At 48.4% G+C, this 26,872-nt stretch overlaps 1 pseudogene; it reads left to right on the top strand.

Annotated features, from left to right (window-relative positions):
• The first annotated feature begins 2,842 nt into the window (after window positions 1–2,842).
• On the top strand, window positions 2,843–4,330 carry LOC118723133 (annotated as a pseudogene).
• The last annotated feature ends 22,542 nt before the right edge of the window (window positions 4,331–26,872 follow it).

A 26,872-nucleotide genomic window follows, 5' to 3' on the forward strand; every position in this document is an offset into this window, starting at 1 on the left:
CATTTACTAGTATGTATAAGATTACAGAGGTAGAAGAAGCAACATGTCTAAGAAATGAGCTTAGGAAGAAGTTATAGAGGCAGAGAAAGGGCCCTAGGAGCTTGGGAGTGAGGAAGATAGGATAACATCTGAGGGGGGGAAGGGAAAGGGAAAGGGAAAAGGGGAAGGGAAAGGGAAAAGAGGAAGGTGAAGCATGTTCCCAGGAGGAGGTGGAGATTGTAAGGGAGGCCCCAGGGAGAGGTCTTCATAGGATATTCAGCAGCTTTCCATGTGTGTCCTGTTAGGGTCAAGGTTTTCATGCAATGGTTGGTTCCCGGGCAGGAGTCATTATGCAATGCAGCTGGTCCTGAGGGCAGCCATGGGGATCCTAGTCTGGTTTGATTGCTTTTCTGGGCCTAGAGCTGAGATACAGCTGAGGCCTACATGTTATCCTTAGGGAGGAAAGGTCAGGGGTCCAAACTGTATGACCAGGGATATGCTAGGGGAGAAAAGGTCACCCTCGGGTAAGGTGACCAGATGTCCCGCTTTTGGCGGGACAGTCCCGATTTTTAACAATTTGTCCCGCGTTCTGCATTCTTTCCAAAAATCGGGACTTTTTTAAAAACTCGGTGGGACGCAGGACAAATTGTTAAAAAGCGGGACTTTTGGTCACCTTACTCTAGGGTGAGACCCCATCATATAACTGTCCTTTGCTAGTCACCCAGGGCTTTCCTACCTGGGGACCTTCTGTACCTGGGCACCGTCCTTGCTCTGCTCATGGCTGACTAACTGCCGACCACAGAAGGATGTGAGGAAATGAATGATTTGGCACATTCATTATAAGAGTGTTCATTGATAACATGTTTTTTGGAGAACATTAGGGTCATAGCTATGAAAAATTTAAATGTGTATACTTTTCAACCCAGAAATTGTACTTCTAGAAATGTATGTTTACAGAAATACTAAGATAGGCACCTAGATATACCAAGAATAATCATGTAGCATAGCTTAACATTGCCAAAAAAATATTAAGTAAAAACAATGTAAACATGCCCAGCCAATGTGCTCAGTGGTTGAGCATTGACCTATGAATCAGGTGGTCATGGTTCGGTTCCCGGTCGGGGCAGGTGCCTGGGCTTTGGACTCAGTCCCCAGTAGGGGACATGCTGAAGGTAGCTGGTTGATGATTCTCTCTCATCATCCTCTCTCCCTTCCTCTCTGAAATCAATAAAAAAAAAAATAAAACCAATGTAAACATCTATCAATGTGATATTTGACAATGGTTACATAAATGATATGCCATTTATTTACACAGAAATACAGAGCCACTAAAAGAAGGTGATTACTCCTTATATACCCACTTGGAATTCTATTGTTAACTAAAAACAGTAAATGGTAGAGTGTGTAATATCATACCAGCTTTTTTTTCAAATGTGTTTTTTTTTTTAATTGATGAGAGAGAGAGAGAGAGAGAAAGAGAGAGAGAAACATTGATGTAAGAGGAACTCAGATTGGTTGCCTCCAGCACACACCTGACCAAACCTGCGAACAGAAATCAAACTAGCCACCTTCTGGGGCATGGGATGAGGCCCAGCCAACCTAGGCACATGGGCCATAGCCCCCCTTTGGTTTTAAGTCCCGGTTGATGCGTGTATATATTTATAGAGCTATATGTTGGCATAGCAGTTTTTAAAGGGCTAAAAAGCATGAAAAGGTATTGGGGATATGTGAAGCTGTTGCTTTTATGCCGTTTTCTAAATTTTTCAAACATTCTATGTGAATACGTGTTAATCTTTTAATTGTACCTGAGTACGATAGAAAAGATTTTGCCTATAGTTCAGTGGTCGGCAGACTCATTAGTCAACAGAGCCAAACACCAACAGTACAATGATCGAAATTTCTTTTGAGAGCCAAATTTTTAAAACTTAAACGAGTTTAAAACTTAAACGAGTGCCTCCGTACCTAGGCTCCTTTCTCTCTCAGCCAGCTTTCCCGAGCTTTTGGGTGATAGATGTCCTGTATATTAGTTGTAGTTTTGAAATTGTTGTGTGAGGCGGCAGAGCAGTTGTTCACCTATGTCGCTATCTTGGTTTCTCTGTATCTGCTTTTTGCACTTTAACCCCAGAGCCCCCAGCCCTGGCTTGAAGGATATATAGGTAGGTACATTGTTATTAACTTGATTAGGTTACCCCTAAGCTGGCCTTTGCTAAAAATCTCAAGGGGCCAAAGAGCCGCAGTTTGCCGACCACTGGCCTATACGCTCAAACTAAACTGCAAGCCCATCTTATTAATACTGAATTATGGTACCAAGGAAACAAAAATGAGAGTATGTGAAGATGTTAAAACAGAAGTATCACTTTCTGTTTCCACTGAAAATTTTCAGTCAAATCAGGTGGAGATCTGTTCTAGGAGAGTGAAAGAAGTTAGGAACATTCCAGGACAAGCGGAATGGGGAATTAAGACAGGTAAGCAGAGGTTTGCAGCTACCTAGTAAATCCTATTCCCTAAACCAAGAACACTTCAGAATAAACACTTAAAATCCTCCTCCCCAATCAGAGGGTAAAGAGCTTAAAACACTGAACTGAGGGAGATGGGGAGCCGAAATCCAATTAGTGCATTGCTGGCTTTTCTTTTCTTTTTTAAAATATAGTTTATTGATTTTTTTACAGAAAGGAAGGGAGAGAGACAGAGTTAGGAACATTGATGAGAGAGAGTCATCGATCAGCTGCCTCCTGCACACCCCCCACTGGGGATGCGCCCGCAACCAAGGCACATGCCCTTGACCGGAATCGAACCTGGGACCCTTCAGTTGGCAGACCAATGCTCTATCCACTGAGCCAAAAACGGTTTCTGCTCTTGATTGCTTTTTTACACTTAGTTTCTTGATCAGAATCCTTCTTTCAAGAAGACAAGAACCAAGGTCTGGACTGTGGCCCCGGAGGGGACATGGCGGGTGTGCTGAGCATTGGGCTGAACTTGGAGGCCCTTTCCCCAGTCATCAGCGCCATCCAGGCGTGCCCTCCTGTGTGAGCAGGGCGTTGACTGCCCGAAGGATGGTGTGCGCAGCACGGGGACGCTGGAGGGCCGGGAGAAGGCCTTCATCGCACACCTCCAGGACAGCTGGCCCTTGGTCAGCCGGGACCTCAAGGAGCTGGAACATCTGAGCAGTTTGCTAGGCAAACCATCTGAGAACCGTCCTCTCCAAAACAGCGGCCTGTTGAGCCTGGATCCTGGGCAGGACAAACTCCTCTGCAGCCAGCTCCTTCAAGTGTGCACATGGCCCAACACACCGCAGTGCCATGTAGGTCTGGCATCCGGGCTTCTGCATCAGCAGTCACTGAAATGGGCTGCTACCCAGGTGGGAGTGTTTGCGAAACGCCGGCCGAAGGTGCAGCCCACCGCCCTCGTCCTGCCGCCTCAGTGTGTTGAGGACGTGATCAGCTGTGTAGATGGGATGTTTCCTGAAGTGTCCATCCAGTTCTCAAGACCCGTCGGAGGAACGTCAGCGATGCTTCTGGTGACTTTGGGCAAGGTGTTGAACGTGATTGTCGTCATTCAGAGCCTGTGTGCCATGAAAACGTCCACGCAGAAGATGGCAAGCTGGATACTGAAAAATGAAACGGAGGGGTTGGAGAACTGGGATACCAGGACACAGGCTTTATTGGAAAGAAGACCCCTGCCGGGCTGCCTTCCAGAGGGGAAAAAGAGCACGCCTTTTGAGGGGAGGAAAAGGAAGGGACGGGGCTTAGGGCACTCAGCACACACTGATTGGTGGTTTCATGTAAGGCACATGATTAGGGAGCTAGGGACTTAGTAATCCGGGGCTTGGTTCTTGTCTTCTTGAAAGAAGGATTCTGATCAAGAAACTAAGTGTAGAAAAGCAAGCAAACCGAAACTGGTTTGGCTCAGTGGATAGAGCATCGGTCTGCTGACTGAAGGGTCCAAGGTTCAATTCTGGTCAAGGGCATGTACAGCCCATATAAGATTCCTTGTTAGGATGCTCGGGGATGTCCGTGCTACAGGTGGAGTTTACGTCATTCTCCGTCCATCAGTTGGGGAAGGAGGATCTATCAGATACAGGGTCCAAAGCCAAGTCCAAGTGTTGCAGAAGGTGACAGACCTGCCAGCACGGCCCTGCTCTACTACTAGCTGCCCCAGATGCCGGATGTTGTGGTCCGGTCCTTCCTGACTGGCTGAGAAGTTAGATAAGTGGTTCCAGGCCCTGTGCCAGCGCTGTGTGAGGTACCTGCAGGATGGCCTCCCTGCCACATGGAAGGACTTCTGGACCCTCGAAGCCTTCCATGACACCTCCTGGGTCTTTTCTTTGAACCAGCTGGGAAGCAAGCTCTCTGTTTCTTTTTTTTTTCTTTTTCTTTAAAAAAATATATTTTATTAATTTTTTATAGAGAGGAAGAGATAGGGATAGACAGTTAGAAACATCGATGAGAGAGAATCATCAATCAGCTGCCTCTTGCACACCTCCTACTGGAGATGTGCCCACAACCAAGGTACATGCCCTTGTCCGGAATCGAACCCGGGACCTTTCAGTCCACAGGCTGACGCTCTATCCACTGAGCCAAACCGGTCTTGGCAAGCTCTCTGTTTCTTGCCAGTCACCAGTGAGAAAAGCAAGGAGTGCCAGGAGCTTCCGGAGGCCACCTTGTGACACAGTGTGGGAGGCAGAGTCAAGAGACTGGAAGAACATAGGGCCTTGGAAATAGCTGCTGGATCACGCTTTGCCTGAAACTACTCTCGGTTCTAGACTTTTTGCCGGTTCATAAGTTCTGTCACTCACAACCAAAAATATCCTTTGTAATGGTAGCAATAATTACTTAATTATTGAGCATCTCGGGGATAAAATCTTGCAAAATATGAGGTCTGTGGGAATGGCTAAAAACAGACTCTTAGTGATGAAAGTCAGCAAATTGTTGATCTCGTTCAAGTTTTACTGTTTGGCACTGGTAAAGGGAAGGCTCAAAAGGTCATGAGATTTGCTTGAGGTTTCTTTTTTTTTTTTAAATATATTTTTCACAGAGAGGAAGAGAGAGGGATAGAGAGTTAGGAACATCAATGAGAGAGAATCATCGATCAGCTGCCTCTTGCACACCCCCTACTGGGGATGTGCCCACAACCAAGGTACATGCCCTTGACCAGAATCGAACCCGGGACCTTTCAGTCCCCAGGCCGACGCTCTATCCACTGAGCCAAACCGGTCCCAGCGATTTGCTTGAGGTTTTATGGCTGCTCAGTAGGGCTTAGTGGCTCGGCCCATTAGCTCTCCGTGCTGAGTGATACTAATAGGAATGCTTGAATGCCCAGGCATTCCTTGTGAAATCACCACATGTTTTCCTCTCTTATCTGTTTTCTCAAGAGGCAGAGAAAGAATGGCAATAATCCTCTCCTTTTGCAAATAGGAAGGCAGAGTCCAGAGAGGCGTCAAGATTTGCCCAAAGTCCCACAGAAAGGCGGTGGTGGAGCTGGTTCCCGAGGCCAGAATCCTGAATGTCACTTCAAGGTCAGCCCCTCTAGCTCGCCCCTTGGGCTAGCCACTTGCGCCTCCATTAGGGAAGGAGTAATGATTAGGACCGTGATCTGAGTGTGAGCGTTTATTTTTATTTATTTATTTATTTATTTATTTATTTATTTATTTATATTTCAGAGAGGAAGGAAGAGGGAGAGAGAGAGATGGAAACATCAGTGATGAGACAGAATCACTGACCGCTGCTTCCTGCACGCCCTCAATGGGGAATCGAGCCCGCAACCTAGGCATGTGCCCTTGACTGGAATCGAACCTAGGACCCTCCAGTTCGCAGCCTGGTGCTTTATCCACTGAGCTAAACCAGCTAGTGAGTGTTTAAGAAGGACTTGGAGTTGTAGCGGCCAAGAAAGTGATTGTGGTCCTTGGCCGATGGGTCCTTTCTCCTAACTGTAGGGAAACCAAGGTTAGGAGGCTCAGAGAACACTGAGGATATTTCTGTTGCCAGAGCCTCCAAAAGAGAGGCCAACCTAAGAGGGATGGGGGGTGTATGCACTGGATTCTGGCTTCACAATCCTTGTGACTTCAGCTCCGACTCCTCCGCTCCCCTGTCCAAAGCCTTCCGTGGTTCCTCCACCTTCTCAGTAGCCACAGGGTTGATTTGTGCTGCTGTACAGGGGTGCACTGCATGATGGGGATTATGATCTGAATGGCGCCCCCTGGAGTTGTGCAGTTGACAGCTTGCACAGCCAGCCATACACAGTGTTTGGACACTCCGATTGTTTCCCTAGCTATGAGTGACCTTACAGCCCTTCTTGTGAATACGAACATAATTTCATCATTTTTGTACAATAAGATGAAGATTATCTTGAGAATATTTCAAGTCTGATCCCTGAGATTGTATTAAAAGTTTACATTTAATAAGATTTACTATTACTACTTTTGACCCTTTCCTACTTCATAAATGGTGCCTACTGTTTAATAGAATTTAAGTAATTTTGTGAGAGAAATAAAAATGTATGGACAAATAGATGGAAAAATATTTCATCAGGCTTGTTTTGGGAACTGAATGTATGCTGAAATTATCATTATAGGTTGAAATTTAACTGCATGCTATGAATTAGAGAAGTAGATATACTTGCTTTCAATGCTTGGGAGTTTAGAATTTTTGCATCTTATGCTTCATTTTTGTGTGTGATTTACCTACTTATTTTGAAAACAAATTTTGTGCTTTGTTTCTAAACAAGGAGGTAAGAAAGAAGATATCATCTCTTCAAATAACCCATTTCAAGTATGAATAGCTGTTATTTCTAAAAGATGAAAAGCTAAAATTACTATATTTTCTCTTTCTAGTGTAGGTTTTGAAGTACTAGAGACATCTTAATGTTCTACTTAAGGTTTTTTTTTTGAACAGGTGATACATTAACAATGTACTAGTAAAATATTCAAAAAGTACAGGTGTGTTTATAACAGAACCTGGTCCTTAAAGTGATTCTGCTCTCCAGGAACAGCACAGTTAGCCATTTCTTATATATCGTTCCTGATAGAATCCATGCTGTTGCAAGCAGATATTTGCACATATAGATTCTGCTTTGTTGCTCTTTATTTCTGTGCAAACGAGTCTCTCTACACAACCAACTGCACCTTGCTTTTCGCAATTCGAAATAAAAAACCTTTGAGACAATTCCAGTCAGTATGTGTTACATGGCCTCATTACTGAAAAACATTCAGCTGAAAATGATTCCTTTGTAAGGATTACTTCGGCCAGTGGTCGGCAAACTGTGTGGCTCTCCAGCCCCAGATTGCCGCTCTGTTGACTAATGAGTTTGCCAACCACCGCGTAAGGCATTACCCTTACCCAGAAGTTTTGACTTCAGGTTAAAGACATTAGTGCATTATTAAAATGTTTTTTTGTGTTTTTTTTTTTTTAAGTGTTTTTCCCTTGCGAGCCACAGTTTGCTGACCACTGACTTAGGCCGTTGTTGACTGATGGACATTTAGGTTGTTTCTGATCCTTAGCTATTACAAACAGCAGTGCAGTGTAGACCCTGGACTACTCACTCACCACTTTGCAATTGTGCAAACATAAAGTAGGGTAAACTCGTCTAGCAGGGTCAAAGGGTGTATTCGTTTGCTAGGACTACTGTCACATAGTACCAAAATCCGGGTGGTTAAGCAACAGAAACTTATTATTTCACAGTTCTGGAGGCCAGAAGTCCAAGATCAAGGTGTGGGCAGGGCTGGTGGCTTCTGAGAGCTGTGAGGGAGAATCTGGTTTCTGGTGGTTTTGTTGGCAATGTTTGGTGTTCCTTTGCTTGTAGACACATCACCCCATCTCTGCCTTGATAGTCACATACATGGTGGTGTGTGTGTGTGTGTGTGTGTGTGTCCGTCTGTCCTCATTTCCCTCTTTATAAGGACACCAGTCATATTGGGTTAGGGGCCCCCTCTATTCCAGTATGACCTCATCTTAACTAATTATACCTGCAATGATCCTCTTTCCAAATAAGGTTAAATTCTGAGGTATTGGGGGGGGGGGGGGAGGGGCACAATTCAACCCATGTCAAAGAGAGTATGAACATTTATTTTTAGAAAAATATTGCTAAGTTGCTCTTCATAGATGTTACCTTCCCACCAGCAGTGAGGAAAGAGCCTGTGTCACCATATCCTTGTCAGCACATCAGACCTGTTGACCCTTGACATCCTAGTAGGTGAAAAATGGTATCTCATTGTCGTCCGGCCGGTATCTCACTTTTCTCATAGATTTTCTCAGAGATTGCATTGCTTTTATGACCAATTGTTTACATCTTTTGCCTAGTTTTCTGTTGAATTATTGGTCTTTTATCCTTATTGATGTGTGGGTCTTTAAAGATGAGAAATTAGCTCTGTGTGATATATTTCAAATACGTTATTTTCCTGTTCGTCAATTGTTTCTTGACTTCGTATATAAATTTCTTTTTCCTTTTTACCCAGGAAACAATGTCAACTTTCTGTAGACAAACAGATGATTCTCTTTTTGGCCTGGAGGTTTTCTATGCTACTCATGAAGGCCTTCTCTACTCAAGATTCTGACACAAATTCTTCCATTGTTTTCTAGCATATTTATGATTTCATTTTTATGTAGAGGTTTTTTTTTTTTTTTAATCTATTGGAATTAATTTTGGCATTAGGTATAAGGACCCAACTGAGTTTTCCTGGGGATGGGCCCACAACCTGGGCATGTGCCCAGATTGGGAATTGAACCTTAACCTCATAAGTCAATGCTCAACTACTGAGCCACATTGGCTGGGCCTCCTTGGGTAACTTGCTTGACCTTTGTGCCACATTTTTAGCCCAAAACTAATGTGACCTCATCACACTTTAGTCCCAAACTAATATGATCTCAGGCTCTATCCATATAGATATAAGGTTGAAGATGAGGGAGGTGATAGCTGAGGATTGTATTCATTTCTGGTTGACGTACTTTTTTTTTTTTTATCCTCACCAGATAACATGCTTTCTATTGACTTTATTAAAAATTTTTTTAAAAAAAGATTTTTTTAAAGTTTTATTATTAAAAATATTTTTAAAGATATGTTTTTATTGATTTTTTGGGGAGTGAGAGTTTCAATCTGTGAGAGAAACATTGATTAGTTGCCTGCTGCATGCACTCCAACTGGGTTCAAACCTGCAACCCGTGCCCTGATGGGAATTGAACCTGCAACCTTTTTGGTGCATGGGAAGATGCTCCAAACAACGGAACCACCAGGCAGGGGGCTGGTTGCCATACTTTTGAGGGGACAGGGAGAGACCAGAGTCCAACTTGGTGGAGAGCAAAGGATAGTGAGCACGCGGGGTTACTGATCTTGGAGAAGAGATAATCAGAGGGGCAGAGGCAGGAGCAGTGGCACAGCCCTGCCTGGCTCCAAGGGCTGAACTGGGGTCCTGGGGATAACGGGGCTGAGCACCAACTCTGACCGCCAGAGCCATCCCACAATGCAAAGGGCTGTGGTCAGAGGCAGTGGACACCCATCGTCAGTGCTGTCCGGGCAGGCTGAGGAAAGGCCGCCTGCTTCAGGCTCTCAGTTTCCACAAAAAGTTCTGGACGCTGCTGACAGAAATTCTTGTTCGCTATATACATCCATATTATAGTCAACAGATATGTAATCCATATTTTCTCCTATTTAAAAGTATACTCTAAACATGGATATTACTGAAATTGGGACTTTCTTACAATCAATGTGCACATTTAATGCATCCTCCTTTCTGGAAAGTTGTTATTCAAGCGTTTTTGAATTAGCAAGGTGGAGTGTGTGATTCAGGTGTTGTTTTTTTTTTTTTTTTTTTTTTTTTTTTACAATTTGTGTTTCATTTTACACTTGTCCCACTAGAATATCTGTCTTGAAGGAAGTCTATCTAAACAAATAGCATATGTTTTTTATTTATTTTTATTTATTTATTTATTTTTAACAGAAACTCCTTTTTTAAAAAAAAAATATATATTTTATTGATTTTTTACAGAGAGGAAGGGAGAGAGATAGAAAGCTAGAAACGTCAATGAGAGAAAAACACCGACAAGCTGCCTCTTGCACACCTGGGGATGTGCCGGCAACCAAGGTACATGCCTTTGACCGGAATTGAACCCGGGACCTTTCAGTCCGCAGACCGACGCTCTACCACTGAGCCCAAACTGGTTTCGGCAGCAAATATTTTTTAAAAGCCCACATTCTCTTCTCAGTGAAGCCATACTCGATCTGTTGGATCCACCAGTCGTGACATTCTGCCTTGTCCTTGCTGTCCTTGCCGCATCTGAAATGGAACAGAGAGACAGGCCATTCAAGCATTCTTAATAAATCCCCAAAGCGGGTTCTTGGCTTGGGATTCAACATTCCACTTAGCACGAGGTGTTATTCCTTCAATGGGTGAGAAGCTACTTTCCCATAAAGAGAATCTAGAGAGGGCTCTTTGTTCTGAGGAAACTACACCTGGATTTGAATATGTCCATTGTCAAAAGGAGATTTATTTATTTATTTATTTTTTTTCATAACGGACTGAACTCAAAACACTCAGACCACAAAGACCCAGAGTTTTCTAAAGATACTTCCTGAGGCGGGGAGCCCTCAGGTCCCCGTGGGCAGGCACCCTGGCATCCAGCTTGCCCAGTGAAAGGATGGTGATCATCGCCTGCCTCCCTGCCCCACTCCGGTATTTGGAGACATGAATTCATTGAAAACATTTGCGGTTTCAGGAGGCTCTTATTTTTATTCTGAAGCTGCCAAGCAGAGCTTGCCATGAAAGACTATTTGAGAGAAGAGAAAGAGGGAAGCTAGGCCAAGGCCGCAAGGGCTGTGGTTTGTGAAGGGAGGTTGGTACCGGGAACCGGGCCACCTGCGGACGGTGCTGGCGGGCGCTGGCCCACGGGCAGGTGACCACGGACCTGGGTTCGAATCCCCTCTCTCCCACCCCGACCTTTGGGAAGCTGTGTCACCTCTGGCCCTGTGACGCCCTTACCTGGAGCCCGGGGCTGGAGATGAGCCCCTGGAAGCCCTGACATCAGAGGTGACGCGAGTCTCCACGGCCGTGACTCGGCAGGAGCGAGGCCACTCCCTTCCTCGTGTCGGGGCGGGCGCGGGTGTGTCGCCTCGGATCCCAGCTGCCCTGCACCCCTGGTTCCCAGGCTCCGGGGGGGGGGGGGGGGGGGCCCTCCAGGCCCTCCCTCGCTCGTTGGGGGCTTGGCCGGGCCTCAGATCATCCGACCTGTGAACTGGTCTGTGGCGCCGCCTCCTGGTGACCGCAGGGAGCGGAGCTGGGGGGACTCCATAGGAACAGAAGTGCTTTGCTGACAGTATGGGGCGAGGGCGTGTGCTGGGGGTGGGAGCGGGGTGGGAGACATGTAATACTTTAAACAATAAAGAATTTAAATTTAAAAAAAAAGTGCTTTGCTGGATCCAACCTCAGCTCCTGGGGCCATTTGAAGCCTGAATATTAGGTCCTATGGAATTGGGGCCGGGCCGTCTTAAGCCCCAAGTGGAAGGGACCTGGAGAGGGGCCTGAGCAGGGTTTCTACGCTAAAGGCGCCCTTTGGGGCGGAAGGTGGGGCTGTGGTGCTGGAGGGTGATGAGGGGAGCTTTCCCCGGAGCCTGGGAAGGGCAGAGGGACCCTCAGGAGAAGGATGGTAGGTTAGGGTTTCTGAGGAGAAAAAAGGGGAGGGGAGAGCCGCTGCCGAGGGAGGGCTTTGCTGCAGCCCCAGCGGGCTGGCCTGTGGGCTGGCTCCTCTCCTCTCCTCCTGGCTGATGGGAGCCTGTCTGAGCAGGGAAGGGCCTCCGTGAGCCCTGTCTCCTATGATCAGAGGAAGCAGAAGGGTTCGAGTTAAGCACCGGCGGAATTGTTTCTCAGTAACGATGGATGAGCGGCCTCACAGGAAAGCTCCCTTCCAGAGGAGCCCCCAGCTGCAGTGGGGTCTGGACACAGCCGGGCGACAGCCCCGGCAGCTCCGTCTTCCCGGAGGGGCCATGACCAGGGCCTCGTCCCTGGGGGCCCAGGATGGAGAGGCCTCTTGTGAGGTTCCCGGTGGCGCTGGGCTCTGGGGATGGGGTGAACTGGGTGGGTGAAGGATGGGCAGGGAGGAAACAGGGTCCAGAGTCATTGCCCCCGCATCCTGCCCCACTTGGCAGGGCCATCTTCCTTCACGTCTCAGCTGGCCTCTGCTCTATCCCCTCCCCCCACCTCCCCAGCCCCCCATGTGCTCCTCACTGTATAAGGGTGCTCCAGGTCCGTCCTCCCCGCTGGGCTGCCTGTTGTGCTCCATCCTCTTCTCTCCCCAGCACCAAGCAGGCTGCAGGCACATCACTGGTGCTCGGTGAATATTTATGACTTCAGTTGACTTGGGGAGGTGCTCCAGGCCTTCCTTGGCATGTGGTGGGGATAGGGAGAGGGAGGCAGAGCAGGCTTGATTGATGGGTGATCTGGGCAGCCCCTCCTCTCCCTGCGCTGCCCCCTCTCAGGCTGTGACCGCTCAGGCAGGGTCACCCTCTCCCTTCATTTAGACCCATGGTCGGCAAACTGCGACTCCCGAGCCACATGTGACTCTTTGGCCCCTTGAGTGTGGCTCTTCCACAAAATACCACGGCCTGGGCCAGTCTATTTTGAAGAAATGTAAGTTTAAAAAATTTGGCTCTCAAAATAAATTTTTTTCTTTTTTTAAAAGGAAATTTCAATCGTTGTACTGTTAATATTTGGCTCTGTTGACTAATGAGTTTGCCGACCATTGGTTTAGACACATTCCTCACCCTCTCCCAGGCAGAACCCTCCTCACCCAGCCAGGCTTCTGATTTCCCCACACTGGGCCCATCCCCCCTACATGGCTGCCCTACTTGCCCTGAATGGAATTTGACCCCCACACCAGCGCTCCCAGTGTGGACACTCCCTCACCCCATTAGTACTCCAGCCCTCCAGGCCAGGCTGTCACTGTGATAGACAGTCTCCTCACCCAATGGGGCCTCTGGTTTCTCACTGGGCCCATCCCCTGCTCTGACTCCCGGCTCTGGGCCTCAGAGCTTCCCCCATCCCCCTGCAGGGGTCTCCCTTGCTCGGCTGCACCTAATGGCTTGGGGAAGGGAGGAAGGAGGAGAGAAGCCGAAGAACCGTGTTTTTGAAAACAAACAAGATGGAAATTTTTACGCAAGAAAAATCTTGGGAAGAATATCTAAAAATAATGCTGCTCTGGTTGAAGAGGCAAAGAGTGAAGAGAAAGGGAGAGAGATAGAAAGAGGGGAGAAAGGGGAGAGGAAAGAGGAGAGATCGAGGGAGTGAAGAGGAGATATATAGAGAGAAGAGGAGCCAGGAGAGAGAGATGGGTAGAGAGAGAGAGAGAGAGAAGAGGGAGGGAGAGGGAGAAGAGAGAGGGAGGGAGAGAGAGAACTGGGAGCCCCACCCACTTGGTCCCACTCTCTGAACTGTCACTAAGTCCTGGTATAAAGTTGGGAACCTGGAAAAGGATTTTGCTAGAAGGGAAAGGGTGCTGGTTTGCAGCCCCTAGGACGGTTCTCTCTGAGCTTTTCTGAGAAGCAGCAGCCCATGAGGCCACACACTCACCTTCTATCCTGAGGTAGCTGTCCCAGCCAATGGGGGAAGCCTGGGCCCACAGCTGCTCCAGTCTGGAGGGAGGGCCTCTGCTGTGTGTGTGAGGGGGCAGATTGCCCCAGGCTCCTGTGGGAAGTAGGTCAAGGCCTTCAGGACACAGGCTATGAGTTCTAGGACCTCCACGTGCGGAGGAGCTGAGCGGGCGACTCCTTCCCTCTCTGTGCCTCTCTCTGTCCCCCTCGCTGGTCACCTCCAGGAACCGAAGTAGGAAATTCTGTTCTGGGGGCTGAGGCAGACGTCATTGACTTTCTAAGGATGCTCATCAGACTGTGAGCAACGCTTTACAAAACACTTTCACATCCACCCATTGGTTTGATCTGATCTTCGCAGCCCTTAGTAAGACAGTGCTAACTTCCTCCTGGAGAGAGAGGAAGTTGAGGATCAGGAGTTGTGTAAAGTTGCTCCAGCCTCCAAGCCCAGCACACTTGGCTTTTCCCCAGGACTCTCCCCGCCCCGGTGCTTTTTCTTGCTAAGTGAGGTCATGAGCTTCATTGGCTTGAGCCGAGGGTGAGGTTAGGGCTCCAGGTTAGCCCTCAGTAGTCAGGCAGAAACCAGGCCAAGGATCAGGACTTTTCCCCAGCTCCTGGGCGAGCCTGCCTCCCACTGGGTGGGGGATTTGAGTGGGGTGACTATATCATTAGTCATCCAGATTCGGACCCTGGGGAATGAAAGGGAACACCATTCATAATTGACCCATGGCGACAACCAGGAAGTGGGAGGCGAGGTCACTCGATTATGGAAGCACCTGCCCACCTCTCGTCTGCCTCACAGACCAGATGAAGAAATGGCCAGTCGCTGGGCTCGCAGCTGTGCCGGGCACTCTGAAGAGCTTGTTTGATTGGATCTTTATGACAACATGTGGCTGATCCAGTTATTGTTGTCATCTTATTACTGGAGAGACTGAGGCCCAGCTGACTTTTGTCCAAGAACTTGCAGCTGGTGGAGCTGGGATTTGAACCTAAGGAAGCTGGCTTTCCTTGGAAGGATTAGAATAACACTACAGGCCTGGTGCATGAAAGTTCAGCCCGGCCTGCGCCCTCTTGCAGTATAGGACTCCTTAGGGCAGCGTTTTTCAACCGCTGTTCCGCGACACACTAGTGTGCTGCGAGATGTTGCCTGGTGTGCCGTAGGTGCAGACAAGACAAGAATTTTATAATTTTTCACTATTTTGTTTACTTAATATTTCATAATAAAGTAATTATAAAATACTTTCTTTGTGTTTATTTGACTCCTATTCAAGAGAATTACTTTATATATAGTCAATATAGGCACAGAGTTAAATTTTTTAACATTTTCTAATGGTGGTGTGCCTCGTGATTTTTTTCATGAAACAAGTGTGCCTTTGCCCAAAAAAGGTTGAAAAACACTGCCTTAGGGGATGTCTACCTGCCAGCTTAGGCCCACTCCCCGGGGGATCGGGCCTAAGCTGGCAGACAGACATACTTCTGGCAGCCCAGCAGCCTTTAAGGGTGGGGCGTGTATGTCCCACTGACAGCTTGTGGCTAAGTGGAGCTCCCCTTTGTGGGAGTGCACTGACCACCAGGGGGCAGCTCCTGTATTGAGTACCTGCTCCCTGGTGGTCAATGCACATCATAGCAACTGGTCTTTCCAGTCGTTCCACCATTAGGGTCTATTTGCATATTACCCTTTTATTTTATAGGATTTTAATGACTTGGCTAGGGCCCCAAGAATTATGCCATAGAATGGGGCTTCTCCTCAGATCTTCTCCCAGCCTCTCCTAGCTGTCTTTAGCGTAGGGCAGTGGTTGTCAAATCACGGCTCACGAGCCACATGCAGCTCTTTGGCCCCTTGAGTGTGGCTCTTCCACAAAATACCATGTGCAGGCACACAACTACAGTGTGATTGAAACTTCGTGGCCCAGGTGCAGAAGTCGGTTTTCAGCCTGGGCGAGTCTATTTTGAAGAAGTGGCGTTAGGACACTCAAGAGGCCAAAGAGCCACATGTGATTCGAGAGCTGCGGTTTGCCGACTGCTGGCGTAGGTACATCGGTAGAAGGACCTTTAAGTGGTGAGGGGATGTGTAGATGAGGGAGGGAGGCAGGCGCATTCAGCCGAGGGGACTGTGGTAGGAGCATGGTGTGGACGGGTAGCAGCCGGATCAGCTAATAAAAGCTAACATTTATTAAGCACTTACTGCACACCAGGCTCTGCTTTAAGAGTTTCAAGGTATTTCCCTACTGAATCCTCAAATGAAGTAGCATTATCATTTCTGTTTTAAGATGAGAAAACCGAGGCCATGTGCCCTCCATTACACAGCTGGTAAGGGGTGATCCAGGACCACCCAGCTAGTTTAACCATCTCGCAGGCAGGAGGTCCTTGAGGAAGCGGATGCTGCTGGCTCTGGGCTGGAGACCCTCCACCCTGTGTCTTCTAGGACACCTCGTCTTCAGGGGAGAGAGTCTGTGGCCCCGCCTTCTCAGGCGCCAGCCTCGCTTGTCCCTTGCCTCCCTCTTCCACTGCCCTGTCCCCTGCGCAGAGGTGGAGCCGTGCTCTCTGCCGTCCAAGCAGCAGCTCATTTTCATTCATTTTCTTTAAACGCATCTCCCTCTGTTTTTAAATCTCATTTCTTAGCTGCTTCTTCTTTTTTTTAATATCTTCACTCAAGTTGCTTTAATGAAACGAAAATGTGTCTGTTTTCTCTGCTGGAGCTGCCTGGGGAATTTCAATATAAAACAAACAAGTTGGCTTTTAAAATTAAATTTTTATAGGTGGCATTTCCTCATTTAGTGGGAGGTACAAAAGGCTGGAGCAAAACCAATTAACACGGGGATGGGACTCGGTGTTCAGCGAAATTAAACAACAGGCACTCGGCTTGCTGGGGGCTGGGGAGGTGAGCCACCCAGCAGCCCTGGAGGGCGGCGGCGGCCCAGGGTCCCTGGGGATCGGGGCCCGGCACTGGCACATGTGTGTGTGCAGGCCTTGCTCCCCTACTGCTCCCCAAGGCCCTCACACGCCCAGGTGCCTGTGTGCATGCCCGTTCTGCACATTCAGATGGCAGGGGTGGTGAGGGTGAGCACACAGGGTGGTAGCTTTGGGTTTCTGGTTTGTAAGTCTGTTTGGATACTAGAATCCAGAGTGTGGCCACACCAGTCGACCCTCCGCTGTGGGCCCGTCTGTGCTGGCAGGAAGTAGATTTCACACTGACAGTTACAACTGGATCCCGTAAATACTGGGCTGTGGTGCCACCGACCCCAGGTAGCTCCCAGGGAACCAGTTTCAGAGAAAGGGCCTGGGCCACTTTCGGCTCCCATCACCTCTCTCCCCCTCTCACTGGCTCTTTTTTTTTTTTTTTTTTTTTAAAATATATATATTTTATTAATTTTTTACAGAAAGGAAGGGAGAGAGATAGAGAGCTAGAAACGTCGATGAGAGAGAAACATCAACCAGCTGCCTCTTGCACACCCCCTACCGGGGATGTGCCCGCAACCAATGTACATGCCCCTGACCAGAATTGAACCTGGGACCTTTCAGTCCGCAGACCGACGCTCTACCACTGAGCCAAACCGGTTTCGGCTCACTGGCTCTTTTTGTTCCCCTGATGGGGCAGCTCTCTCCCCCTCCTTTTACCCCCAGGCCCCTGATCTATGGAGAGAGTCACTCTGGTTACCAGAATCCCCGCAGCAATAGTAAGGAAATCGGGAAGGCCGAGCAGTGTCCCACCTGCTCTGAGTCAGGAAATCCAGCTGGTTGCCATGGTCACCCAGCACCCTTAGTTCTCCCCAGATGCACTCCTGGGCAGTTCTGCTGGCCCCAGGCAGACATCCGGCAGGGGTGCGGGTGGTGGGTGCCTGGTCCTGGCTCCCTTGGGAGGAGGGTGTCTTTGAGGGAACACCTGAGGTTGGAGGAAAGAGCTTCTTCTGAGGTCAGAGGAGGTGGGATGCCTTCGGAGTGGTGTGCCCACAGAAGCTGGCAGGTAGGGGCTTCCGGACACAGGTCTGTGCTCTGATCCATGGCCTCGGTGGACCCCTCGACATCTGAGGATCCAGGCCTCTTTGAACCCAGTCTGAGAAGTCTGAGGTTTATTTGTAAGTCTACTTGAGACCTATTGGAAGGCCTAAGACTAGTTTAAGATGACCAGATCGTCCTGCTTTTGGCGGGACAGTCCCAATTTTTAACAATTTTTCCTGCGTCCCACAGCATTTAAAAAAAAGTCCCGATTTTTGGAAAGATTGGAAAGATTCTTTCCAAAAATTGGGACTTTTAAAAAGCCAGACGACCTGATCCCCTTAGACTAGTTGGCCTGAGGACCAGTAGCCTCAAACCAATAAAAATGGCCCAAGGTCAAAGCTGACCTTGACCCTTCTCCTTCCCTACAACTCAGAGTAAACCTAGCCAATCAGAGAGTGGATTCTTACGGCTAGCGTCTTTCCCTTGATGATGCATGAAGTTTACCCCAAACCACAAAACAGTTGACCAGAACCCTCGTTCTATCCCGACAACCAGCTGTCTGACCTTGACAAACCTGGCAAAGGCAACACGCTTCTTGAGGACCACACAGCCTGCCCATCTTCCTGTGGAGAGAGACGCCATTTGCCCTCTCCGAAATGGGTTTTTAAGTACGAATAGGAGTTCACCTGGGAACTGGGTGGGAAGAACAATACTGACTGAGTGACACCGGTGAAGACCCAGGAAGGTGAGACAGAGCTACGAGTCCTTCGGTTTTCCCGGAGTCCAGAACTTGAAGGAGCCAGGCATAGGAACATAACATGAAATAAGGTGAGAGATCTGCCTTGCACACTGTGGAGTGCTACCCAAAATGAGTCACCGCTGTCACCATCCTCTTCTGGTTTGTCATGGGAACCGAGTGAGTCAAGACGTGTGAAGTCGCATTGTAAACTGGAAAAGTGTTTATGAAAATGTTAATATATTTGCAGAGTAGGTAGGTTAAGTGTGAGGAGTATGTGGAGATGGAACAGACAATTAAAATATCTGCTAATTTCTCCCTTGAATTCACATTTTAGGAAATGTTTACAAACTGAGACGTCTAATTACTTTTCTCCCTCACACCTCTTTTCAGATGAATGCACTGGGAGAGACATATAAGTAGCTATTAAAAATATTGTCAGTTTCCTGGCGTATCAGTTGGGGACTCTCTAATATGATGTAATGGAAGACCATTCACAAAAGGCACGTGCACTGTTTGTGATTTGCAAGGCCAGAGGCAGCGTGAACTTTGACATGCGCCTGATCCGAAGTTGAGGCTCCTGGTGTGCAGGCCAGCTTCTCCATGTTGGCACCAGTAGCTTCTAGTTCTTCCTCCAAATCCCGGGAGAGAGAGAGGCTTCCCTTTGGACGACCATCCAACAGAATCTCTAAACTTCCCTTCTGATTGGACCGATTGGGTCACGTGGATGGGGAAACCAAGCAAAGATCTGCACCCAGTGTCCATCCCTAAAACAGTCACTGTGTACAGGAGGTAGGAGGGTGCCCACCAAACCTGGTCATTCAGGTGGACGGCGGGACTACAGGTGTGCAGACCCGGATTCATGTTTGGTTGCTGTTCTCATTGCTGATTCAGCATCTAAACCAGTGGTTTCCAACCTCTTTTTGGCTATGCCCCACATAAGCATTTCTACAATCCTGATTGCCCCCCCGCCCCCCCCCCCGTGACATATAATTCTTATTATTCAAAAAGTGACTTCCTATTCATGCAGAGGAAGCCTAAAAGGCCATTAACTTTATCTAAACAAGCTTCCAAAGAATATGGCACCCAAGAAAGAGAAAAATAAAAGAACAAAAGGACAATTGAAGCACTTCACTGAGGAAGAAATCACTAAGAAATTGTTAAAAAATAAAAATATAAAATGATATGAATAAAATAGCAAATAAAGTTTCAAAACATAATAGAGAACAGAGATGCACAAATGTTACAATATATTTATATAGTGTATATCAGGCCCCTAGAACCACAAGAAATGCAAAAAATACATTGTTAATAACTCATTCTCAAATTGCCCCCCCTTTAAAAGTCAAATTGCCCCCCTTGGGGCGTGTGCCCCTCACAGAACCACTGGTCTAAACTCTCTCTGCCCTGTATCTCTTCCTTTGCAGGCGGGGTCCCACCACTCCATGCTCAAGCTACTACGACTTTTTTTTTTTTTTTTTTAGCTGTTTCCTCAGTCCCTAGGCTCTCTGCTCACCAAGACATTTTCCTCAATAGCTGCTCAAAAGCTCAACACATTTAATCATAGAAAAGAGTGCATATTACAGCTGATGTGATAAGACAGAGAACATAATTACAAAATTTAGCTATGGGAAAATTATCATCATTTGCCAAAGACACAATTTTATCACTAGAAAACCCAATAAAATTAAGTCAAAATAATTAATTATGGCAAATAAAAGAGTTTAATAAGACGCTAGAAAGAGAATAATAAATATAAGAAAAAACGGCTTATTTCTATAACAACAATAATTAGTTTTTAAATATTGTAGTAGGTTATCTTGAGGAGAGAGTTTTTTGCTTCTTCTTCTTCTTCTTCTTCTTCTTCTTCTTCTTCTTCTTCTTCTTCTTCTTTAAACTTAATGAGGATGCTCACTTGGGGACAGTTTATTGCTGGAAACCAGGTTGGTTTCTGGAAGTGGAGACACACATGACCTTGAATTAAACCCCTCTCCACTCTTTTCAAGAAAATCACCAGGGTGGGTCTTTGATGCAAACAAGGCAAACACCATCTGTTTTGTAAAAAGAAGTCTGGAAGAAGAAATCTAAGAAGCAGGCAGGCAAACAGGTAGTAAATTTTGTACATGTGCCCTGGTTTTATTGGCTGGGGTAGGAACAGAAGATAATGGGGAAGGGGGATGGAGAGAGAAGAGAGAGAGAGAGAGAGAGAGAGAGAGAGAGAGAGAGAGAGAGAGAAAGAGAGAGAGAGAGAGAGAAAAGCAGGACAGTAGGGTGACAAGCAGCCCAGGACCCAGTGTGGGCCACATGATGCCCAGGTATAATTCTCAAAATATAAAAACCCAGCTGAAACCGGTTTGGCTCAGTGGATAGAGGGTCAGCCTTCAGATTGAAAGGTCCTGGGTTCGATTCCCATCAAGGGCATGTGTACCTTGGATGCGGGCATATCCCCAGTAGGGGATGTGCAAGAGGCAGCTGATCGATGACTCTCTCTCATCGATGTTTCTAACTCTCTATCTCTCTCTCTTCCTCTCTGTAAAAAATCAATAAAATATATTAAAAAAAAAACCCCAAAACCTAATTCTCATGCAATACCTAGTGAGCACAACCAAAATATTGCTTGGCTCAATGAGAGAATCTTTAAACAAAGGTGATTCAAAGGAAGATATGAGAAGCTCATATGAAAAACAGTAATGGAATAAGATTACTAAATTAGATATAAATTGGCCAATATCCTATAGGCAGAGATTTTCAACCTTTTCCATCTCATAGCACACATAAACCAATTACCAAAATTCTGCGGCACATCAAAAACATATTTTTTGCCAATCTGACAAAAAATAGGTATAGTTTAAAAAAAATCTTTATTGTTGAAATTATTATAGATGACCCCCCCTCCATAGCTCCCTTCCACATGGTTCCCACCCCACCTCAGGCTCTTGCCACCCTATTGTCTGTGTCCATAGGTAATGCACACATGTACGGTATATAAGATCTTTGTCTAATCTCTTTCCCCCTCACATCCCATTCCCTCTGAGAATTGTCAGTCTGTCCCATTTCCATGCCCCTGATTCTAATTCCATTCACAAGTTTATTCTGTTCATCAGATTTTGTTTTTGTTTTAGATTCAATTGTTGATAGATATGTGTTTGTTGCCACTTGTTGTTCATATTTTTTATCCTTATCTTTGTTTTCTTCTTCCTCTTCTTAAAGAATACCCCTCAGCATTTTATATAATACTTGTTTGGTGGTGATGAACTCCTTTAGCTTTTTCTTGTCTGTGAAGCTCTTTATCTCACCTTTAATTCTAAATGATAGCTTTGTTAGGTAGAATAATCTTGGTTGAGGTTCTTGCTATTCATCACTTTGAATCTTTCTTGCCACTCCCTTCTGGCCTGCATGGTTTCTGTTGAGAAATCAGCTGACAATTGTATTGGTACTCCTTTTTAGGTGACTAACTGTTTTTCTCTTGCTGCTTTTAAGATTCTCTCTTTGTCTTTTGCTCTTGGCATTTTAATTATGATGTGTCTTGGGGGTGGTCCTCTTTGGGTTCCTCTTGTAGTTTGCTTTCTTCCATTTCTTTCATTTGTGTCATGTTTCTTTGTCTTTGCATTTTGGCTGCTTTCCTGTGTTTGTTTCTATGCACTAGGTGGAGCTGCTAAGTCTTCTTGAGTTGATAAGAGTGGCTTGTATAGTAGGTGTCCTATAGGACCCAGTGGCTCAGCTTCCCTAGTCACCTGAGCTGGGCTGTGTGCACAGTCTTGTTGTAGTTGAGCCTTGATTGCTGATGGTGTCACTGGAAGGAATTGATCTCCAAGTCAATTGACTGTGGGGTCCAGCTGTGTCTACAATGGAAGAGCTGCTGTGCAGGAGATACCCTGATGGAGCAGGACTTGCTTCAGTGGGGCTTTGGTGCTCACTGAATCTGCCCCTTGATTGTGTAGCTTATGGATGTGAAGAGTCGAAATCTGGTAGGGTCTGACACTGACCACTGAGTACACTGGCTCTTGGGTCTCCAGGAAGGTGCCTGGGGCAGTGGTCAGCAAACTCATTAGTCAACAGAGCTGCAAACTGTGGGTCTCCTAGCTGCAGTTTGCCAACCACTAGCCTGGAGCCAACCTGCAAGAGCTACAGATAGATCTGCAAATTCCTCCTCTTTGTATCAGCTTTGGAAGTGCCCAGAGGAGGCCCAGCTGTGAAGCAAGGCAGGCTGGTGCTGGTTATTGATAGGTTTGGGGCTTCCTGACCCAGCTGCAGCTTGTTTGACAGGTTTTAGCCTGAAAAAGGACATGCCATTCTGCACACAGCTTGGGTGGGGTTGTAAATTGGGTGGGGTGGGGTCTCAGGGAATCATCAGGGCTGAGCAAACAGAAATGGTTGCCAGTCAGTCCTGCAACTGGGGAGGTCCCAGCACAAGAACAACAACCCCTGTGAGCACCTCCGTTGGGAAGAAAGCTGTCCCAGAGTTCCTGCCCTGATGCCAGACAGTCCGGTTCCTCTCCATATGTGTCTGGGTCCCCCAGAGCCTCACCCTGACAATGGAGCTCAGAGGAAGCAGGAGCTTGGTAAGTCCAGTTCGTGTTGCTGGCCTTTTAAGAGGAGCAGTTGGGTCTCCAGCAGCCTCAGTGTCACTGAGCCCCCATCCCTAAGACAATCACTATGGCTGGGAGTCTGGTGTGGGGCTGGGACCCCTTGCTCCTCTGGGCAGCTTCTGCAGAGACCATCTCCCTCCTGATTAAAAAAGCAGCCCACGTGGGTGGCGGACCAGCCCATTCCGCATCTTTGCGCCTCCTACCAGCCTCTGTGCTTTCTTCTTTACTCCTCTAGTAGGACTTGCATTCAGCCAGCTTTCTGGAGGTTCTGGAAGGTGGTTGTTCTATATTTTAGTTGTAATTTTGATGTGGTTGTGGGAGGCAGTGAGTATAGGTATTTGCCTACGCTGCCATCTTGGTTCAATAGGTATAGTTTTGGTTCATTCACAGGGGATGGCTTTTGTGTTGGCTGCTGTCATTTTCTTGTTGGGCGATCGAAGGGAAAAGAGATCAGTGCCCCTATGTAGTCAGGTGCTGCATGTTTTAGAAATTCTTGTGGCACTCCAGTGGAGAATCGCTGCAATAGAGCAATCTAACCTCTGAGACTGTTTCCGCTGCTGGTTGGAAATCACTTGTACCTTATCAGTTTTCTACAAGTGAACATCTGATGCTACAGAGCAGGAGCCCTAATCGATAGTAATTAGAACGTCAAACAGAGCTGCGTGCCCTAGAGAGCCCGCTCGCTCTATTCGGTGTGCTGCCTGATTTACAGGACACGGAGGAGACTCACAGCCGTCTTTTTGCTGATTTCCAAGTTGTGACGGAACCTTTTAGGGCCGTGTTCGGCAAACTGCGGCTCGTGAGCCACATGCGGCTCTTTGGCCCCTCGAGTGTGACTGTTCCACAAAATACCACGGCCTGGGCGAGTCTATTTTGAAGAAGTGGCATTAGAAGAAGTGTAAGTTTAAAAAATTTGGCTCTCCAAAGAAATTTCAATCATTGTACTGTTGATATTTGGCTCTGTTGGCTAATGAGTTTGCCAACCACTGCCTTATAAAAAGAGACATCGGAGAGCTTGCTTCCCCCTCATCCCCTCCCTCTTGTTCGCCCTTCCCCCTTCCCCGTGTGCAGGAACCAAGGAAAAGCTGTGTTTTCTGTGAGAAGGGCCTTTTGAGAGCCAGGAAGAGGGCTCTCGCCAGAACGGAATCTGTTGGCACCTTGGTTTCGGACAGCCCAGTTTTCATAACTGAGAAATGAAGGTCTGTTGCTTAAGCAGCTAGTCTGTGGCAGTTTGTTATAGCAGCCTGAGCTAAGACAGCCCGTTTACAGACAACGAAACAGAAACTCCAAGGGCTAGGCAGCCTCCGTCAGTGGGGAGGTTTGCGTTGGGCTGCGGTGGAAGACTAGGGAGCCAGAGAGGACAGCGCTGACAGGACACTTGCCTGTGGGGCTGGGGGCCTGGCACTCACAAGTGGCGAAGGGACAAGGTCAAGTCCTGAGGAGATGGGCCTGGCAGACCGCTGCTCCCTGGGCTGTGGGCTGCAGAGCTGGGGCTGAGCTAGGGCCCTGGGGTGGCAGCCCCTCTGGGCAGTGTCCCAGAGGCCTGGCTCTGGCTTTTCCCAGGGTGCAGGGGGTCTGCCTGGGGCCCCACGAGATCCTTCCTTGTGGCCACTGAGCCTGCTGACACCTGGAGCTGCCGGGCTGGGCTCCTGGAGGTGGCAGGTGGTGGAGGGGGCACGGAGAGAGGGGAGGAGGCCCCAGGATCCAACCGCAGCTCCCCAGGGCCTGTTCCCTGCTCCCTCTCAGAGCCGCCGGGACACAGAGTGCTAATGACAGTAACAGCTTTAATTATAAAATATAAAATGCGACAGCTCGCTCAGTGCTAATGACAGCAGTTGTTAACTAGGAAGAAGCCACAGTCTGCAAACTCAGAAACCGATGGTCAGTTTCCCTTTCTCCCCGCTCCCATTCCTTCCCTTCCCCCACCCTCCCCCACTGCTCTGGCCTCTCCTCCCCTCTGCCCCTACCTCACTTCCCTCCGACTACCTCTGTCCACCTCCTTGGTGTTGACAGTGACCACAGGAATGGGGGGTGGCAGTGGCCTCCGCTGATCCCAGGTCTGGAGGGAGCAGCAATTTTGGGGAAGAGGGGAGAGTTCACCCCAGCAGAGGTCTGTGTCAGCTCTGCGCAGGCTCCTTCGCAGCTCCTCCAGGTCTGGGTGGCTTTGGACAGCCTGCTTTGGACCAAACACCTTGACCCTTCAGATGAGCCAGGAGAGGGAGCAAAGCTGCTTCCTGAGTGAAGGGGGATGGGCAGGGAGCCTCAGGGGATAGAAATCGGGTCACCTCCCTGCTTCCTCTCCCCTAGCCAGCTAAGCAGTGCTCAGCCAGCATTTCCTGAGCACCTCCTGTTTGGCAGGCTGGAGATTCATGGGGAAATCAGGCTCCCAGTCAGATGGGGAACTAGATAAGTGAGAAGTGATGACTGCTAGCTGGTGTGGCTCAGTGGTTGTGTTGACCCATGCACCAAGAGGTCACTGACTCAATCCCCTATCAGGGCACGTGCCTGGGTTGCAGGCTCAGTCCCTGTCAGGGGGCATGCAGGAGGCAGCTGATTTATGTTGATGTTTCTCTCTTATTGCTGTTTCTATTTCTCCCTCTCCCTTCTTCTCTCTCTAAAAATCAATAAAAACATAGAAAAAAGAAGTAATGACCACCCAGGGGAGCATCAGAGGAGCAGTGTTCAGGCCACAGAAGCCAATTCTTGGTCAGTCAGGGAAGACTTCTTGGAGGCGGAGGCAGGGCCATCAGTGGAGACTCTCCGGGCAGAGCGATGTTTGCTGGGTCTTGAAAGGTGTGCAGTAGTTTCCTGGACGTGAGAGGCGGGGCAGGAAGAATGCAGACTGAGGAGAGAGGCGGATGGGAGATACAGAGGAAGAAATCGCTTTGGGCTAGGTTGTGGAGGGCCTTGAAGACTATACTCAGGAATTTGGGCTAGATCTGGCCTCTGGGATCTTCATAGGCAGGGCTTGGGAAAGGGTTGGAGCCAGGAAGCTTTTTTATTTTTTATTTTTTTAAGTGGCGAATAAAGAAAACATGTAGGTAAAGCACATGGCGCAGTGGGTCCTCAGTGGACAGCTGTGCTGGTCCTGGTGATGGTAACAAAGTGCTCGCAAGTGCTTGCCGGGGACACAGACACACTCATGCCGGGGCCTGGAGAAATGGTTATCCACAGACGGGTAAGCTGCACTTACACAAAGCACACAGACACACGAGCACAATTACCCCCTCCCCCTTCCCCCAGATGCGTCCAGACGTACACACGGATGGAAACACGCCAAAGAGCCCTCCAGACACAGTCACGGTGCAGGGCCCACACGGGCGCTCCTCTCTGATGGCCTCGCTGAGGCCGGAGGTGTGCCCAGCTCCCGCCGTATTCTGCTCCCCGGGTCTGTGGCTGCAGGGCGGGGGCTGAGCCAGCGGGACGTCCTGCACAGATCACCCAGCAGTGCCTCTGCTGTCAGGACACGGTCCTGGGCACTGCAGCTGGAGAGCCTGAGGGCAGCATCAGGGAGAACAGTCCAGCCGAGGGGGCAGCTTTCTGAAGTCAGGGTGCCCCTTACCACCCAGGTCCCGAGAGATTGGTGAGGCAGAGGGGCGTGAACAGGAAGCAGAATTCTTACCCTCTTCCAAGACCAGGGGCTCAGAGGCACGGGGCCCCTGCCTGGCGGGCTCGGCAGAGGAGACGGAGCACAGCCCGGAGCACAGCACGGTATGCATGGTGCGTGCGAACATCTGCTGTGGATGGTAAGGGGCCTGCAGCGGGAGGAGGGGGAGCCGGACCTCGGCGGCTCTTCTGGAGTGTGCGGGGGTGTGGGGAACAGCAGGGGAGCAGAGGGGCTCCTGGGGCTTGGTGAGGAGCTGCTATTCCGGGATCTGAATGTGGGGGAAGGGCTTGCTGTGTGCCAGGAACTGCTCCCAAGTGCTACTCATGTGGACTCATTCAAGCCTCTAGCACCCAATGAAGCAGGTGCCGGGGGCCGTTAGAACCCATTTTACAGATGGAAGCAGAAGGAGCTTGTGCAGTTCACCAGCTCACAGGGGTGGAGGCTGATGGGAACCTA

Source organism: Pipistrellus kuhlii, unplaced genomic scaffold (assembly GCF_014108245.1).
Source record: "Pipistrellus kuhlii isolate mPipKuh1 unplaced genomic scaffold, mPipKuh1.p scaffold_m20_p_2, whole genome shotgun sequence".
NCBI lineage: Eukaryota > Metazoa > Chordata > Mammalia > Chiroptera > Vespertilionidae > Pipistrellus > Pipistrellus kuhlii.